Here is a 4842-nt window from a genome sequence, read left to right as displayed (position 1 = left end):
TTCTTGAGGAATAGCTTGATAAGACCGAGCTTCTTTGAGATATGGCTCACCTTAAGAGGGCTAGAGATAGAGGTGGGGCTGGGGGTCTTGACCCACCACCCTTGCCACAGGATGGAAATCAAATGATAATGGATGTGACATGGAGGATAGCTACATCCCTACAGGAGATAGTTTAGAGGGTGATATGACCTCTGGCACTAGTGGTAGCTAATGAAGCATTAGAGTATTTCATGAATTTATAGCAAGTCAAGCTTGAAAAGTTTATGGGGAGTTTTTATCTGCTTGTGGCAGAGGATTGGCTTGACCACACGGTCAGGACATGGGACAGCATGGACGTGCTATGGATAGGTTGAGGTTTTCCTTGACATCTTTAATGCTCAAGGGTGACGCTGAGATTTGGTGGAAGTCTATCACTAATACCCATGACTTGGAAGTGATGACTTGGGTGGAGTTCCGAGAGCTCTTCTTTGATAGGTTCTTTTCTTGGTCGATAAGGCGGGAGATGAGATAGAAGTTCATTGCTCTCTACCAGGGTAGCATGAATGTTATTGAGTATGAGACTAGATTTACATCTCTCTCTCGATATGCAAAGGACATGGTACAGACTGATGAGGAGAAGGTTATGAAGTTTTAGGATGGTTTACATCTTGACATTAGGCCTCAGGTTTCATTCTTAAACTTTAGGACCTACAGATAGGTGGTATAGAGGGCTATACTTGTTGAAGCAGAGGACAGGGATGCACTAGGATTAGGGAGTCAAGGAAGTAACTCAGGGGTGAGACACCTTCTTCAAGTACACAGGCAAAGAAGGCTAAAGGTGGAGGCAGTACTTACTCACAGGGACCACAATAGCAAAATCATTTTGCACCTACAGTTCCTTTGACTTTAGGTTCCACATATGAGATAATATGTCACCATTGCCATTATCTAGGGCACATCAGGCCTCGTGACCCACAATATCAGACTACTATCACTCAGTCTCTTAGTACTACTGGGGGAGGACAGGGTTTTTGCCATTCTTGCAGTCAGGTGGGCTATTACAAGAAATAGTGCCCACAATTAAGGGGTGGTGTATGCAATGGTACTGGGGCCTAGCCTAGATTATCCCAGTCCATGGTGATACAGTCAGGGTTTAAAGTTCCTCAGGCACCACCACCAACATATTCAGTTTAGAGCACACGTCCTCCTAGGGGCTCTACTCCTATTACTTCCATACAGCAGCCAGGTTATCAGAGTAGTGGACAACAGGGTTCAGGAGCTCGGGGTAACGTGTTTGCTCTCAACAAGAGGATGCCTCCATGAGATCTTCAGTTATCTGATGAGCGCTAAAAAAGGCATATTTAAACCCCTTAAGCTTAGGTATTCTATAACCTTTATCTATCTTATTTTCCCATTTTGTATTGATTTCATGTTATTCCCATTTTTAGATACCTATCCCCAAAATAAGCTAACTCAGCCAAATAAGAGCAGAAATGAAACAATTCTGGGATGAATCAAAGAAATAAGCAAAGTAGAGCAAAAGGAAGCATAAGGTGGGATTTCAACAACTTCGATCGATCTGAAGAAAAGTTCAATCGATCCAACTTTCATCTATCTCAGCAATCCAAGATAGATCTAGACCATGATGTCATCTGTAGAGATCCCAAAAGTTCAATTGATCCAACATCATTCTCTGATCGATCGAACTTTCTTGTCCTTATCCACAAGCTAGATCTTATCCAACTGTACCACCCTACCAACCACTTTTGTCCTTTTCGCAAAAATATCTTCAAAATATCTCAGATTTGTGTTTATCCAAAAAGGTGCCGCCATTGAGGATCGATCCAACTCCAATTTAATAGATCTCAGCCATGTTCGATCGATCTCACCTCAAGTTCGATCGATCGAACTTCCTAACTCCCGAGAAAAATCTAAATTCCAGCTCATTAAAAGTTGTCTCATATCTAATCATTAGAGGATTATTGGTGTACGAGCCCAGCTCATTTAGGGTGATTTTTTACCTACCTATATAAGGAATATAAGCCACTTTTACACATACACACATACCTAGAAAAGATAATACTTAGTAAGGAAGCAAAGGAGGGGAGGAAGCTAGAGACACCATTAGAGACTCTTCATCAACCAAGGAGCAGATTTCTTCCATGGAGCTTGCCCTTGAAGGTTGGAGGACATCATCCATGAGTGGCTAGACATCCTCTTGGGGCTTGAGTTAGCCCTAAGCATGCTTTCTACTTCTTGATTTATGTATTTTTTAGGGGATTTGTATTGTGATACATGTTTTGACACTTTCATATATATAGATCTTGTTTATTCAATGATTTATATGGTTTAATGCTTCCAATTGATCATTTCATTCTATCCATATGTCTATGTATACTAGAATAGATGTTCATGTGTTTGTCTCTATTTCTTGTGTTATTGATGCATGTCTATGTGTATTGATGCTATAGATCAAGAGATTGTCAAGACATAGTGCTTAATGTCATGTTCTTGTGGTTTATTTGATGGTTCATACTCATTTCTTGATGGATTGTACCTCTCCCTTAGTTTAATTAGTTTAATTTCATGTCATTAGCTTAGTTGTAGTGTAGTTGTTAAATGGGAGGACAATCTATGCTTGTTGTTGATGTTCCATACTTATAAAAGCAAGTAACATATATCTCTAACCTTGTGTTGTGTTGGATTACGAGCTTAAAGAAAGGATTAATGGCTTAATTTGATATGTTGTGCTATCTACCATGTTGTTTAGACAATATATGCTTAATTTGTCATCTACGCTTGTTGAAACAACCACACACACACTCTATGTTGCAATACATGTTTTTCCCGTCATTAATCATTCTTTAAAGGTGTAGAAAAGTATGCTTAGTGGTGATCTCTAAACCCCAAGATCTCTCTCTCTTTTATTCTCCTTATTGCATTATTGTTTACTTTAGTTTAATTTGCATCTAGTGTAATTCAACCAACCAACCACTATTTCGATCACTCCACCTACTAACCCTAATTTTGATTCCTCAACCTAGTACGACCCTTAATCCCTTGGGACGATCCCTTCTCACTCATACTACATAGTATAGGTGTTAAGCGGTTTATAAATTTAAATTATAGTACCCACTTGACACTAATTTTCAAACTCAAAGTTTTGTGCATTGTTTTGTGCCCCACGCTCGGGAAGACACCATAGTTTTTGTGCTGTTACCGGGGATTGATTGATTGGCAATGTCGTATTTGTGGAATCAATTAGGAATTAGTACTCTTTTGATCGTGTCTTTACTTTGTTTTCAATTTTTGTTACTTATTGTGTTTGTTCTTATATGATAAGGAACATTGGGCTAAGAAGGTGAGCAAAGGAGTATTCCAAGCAAATGAGCTAAGCAAGCAAGGAAAAAGGCTAAAATCATAAAAAATTACTAAGCTAAAAGCTAAAAATTTGGAGTTGAAATGCTAAAGGACCTTTGTGAGCTTTTTCTTACTCAATCTCTAGTTAAATCATTGGCCCGCGTGGAGGCTTGTAATTCAATTCTTAGATAAATCGTGAACCCGCGTGGAGGCAATTTACTTTTCTTGCATATTATTGTTTAAGCATAGGAGTATGGCAACATTGTATGTGGAGGAAGTTTGTTGATTATTGACTTGTTGTGAAGGTGAAGTGCTTGTCATTATTGCTTGTTGTGTTACATTTTGCATGCATGGTCATAGATCATTGAGACCCACTCTTGTCCCTTTAATTTTCATCTTGAATCCATTGTTTGAAACCCTAGGGGAAGAGGTAGTTCTAGTCAATCCATTTCATCAATGGAAGGACACAATGAGAACCATGTGGATGACGTTGGTCACACAGACCAACAAGGTATCCTCTACCCCAATGTGCATCATGATAACATGTAAGTCCCATTAGGCATGCCAAGGCCATTTATTCATCCACCACAACAACAAGCCCAAGTTCCATTGGGAATGCCAAGGCTAATCTATGCTCCACCACCTTCCATCATTCAAGGCAATCAAGGTGCCCATGTTGCACCTCCAATTGCTAATCCTCCCCTTGCTTTAAGAGATCACTATGTGCCTAATGAATATAATGCACCCACATGCATTCAATTGCGACCATTTAGAGCACACCACTATGAAATCAAACCACAAACCATTTAAATGCTTCCTAACTTTCATGGACTTCCAAGTGAAGAACTTTACAAGCATTTAGCTAAGTTTCTTGAAGTATGTTCCACCGTAAAATACACGGACATGCCAGAAGAGGTCTTAAGGTTTAAACTTTTTCCATTCACCCTTAAAGATAAGGCAAAATATTGGTTTAACAATCTTAGAACTTTTTTAATAACTTCTTGGGCAAAAATGTAACAAGAGTTCTTGAAGAAGTACTATCCGGTTTCCAAGACCAATGCCATGAGAACCTCAATTCGAGAATTTTCACATAGGGATGGGGAAACATTTCATGAGGCATAGGAACGCATTAATGAATTGCTTAGGAAGTGTCCACATCATGACATGCCCAAATGGCAATTAGTTCAATATTTCTTTGAGAGCTTATCGAATAATTACATTGGCATGGTTGATGCTTCCATGGGTGGCTCTTACATTGATAGGCATGAGGATGACATGTGGCGTCTTTATGAGAGCATGAGTGAAAATTCTTTGCATTGTACTTTATCTTCGAAGAATAGTAAAAACTCTAGTGGTAGGAAGAGTGTTGGCTTACATCAAGTGGACCATTCCAATGAAATTGCTGCCGAAATGAAATCATTATCTCAAAGGTTTAATCAATTTTTATCAACCAAAACTCGGCGAATCAAGTATCTTCCTTCCCTAACCATTCTCATCATGCAT

The 4842-nt window shown here is 39.2% G+C and overlaps 1 pseudogene; it reads right to left on the bottom strand.

The window, feature by feature from the left end:
* Positions 1–4406: 4406 nt before the first annotated feature.
* Positions 4407–4505, bottom strand: LOC132298008 (small nucleolar RNA R71; annotated as a pseudogene).
* Positions 4506–4842: the final 337 nt, after the last annotated feature.

This window comes from Cornus florida, unplaced genomic scaffold (assembly GCF_030987335.1).
Source record: "Cornus florida cultivar Cherokee Brave unplaced genomic scaffold, ASM3098733v1 CherokeeBrave_3.0.0_Hap2_Chr02, whole genome shotgun sequence".
Classification (NCBI taxonomy): Eukaryota; Viridiplantae; Streptophyta; class Magnoliopsida; order Cornales; family Cornaceae; genus Cornus; species Cornus florida.
The sequence above is the reverse complement of the archived record's forward strand: the minus strand, read 5'-3'. Positions and strand labels throughout refer to the sequence as shown.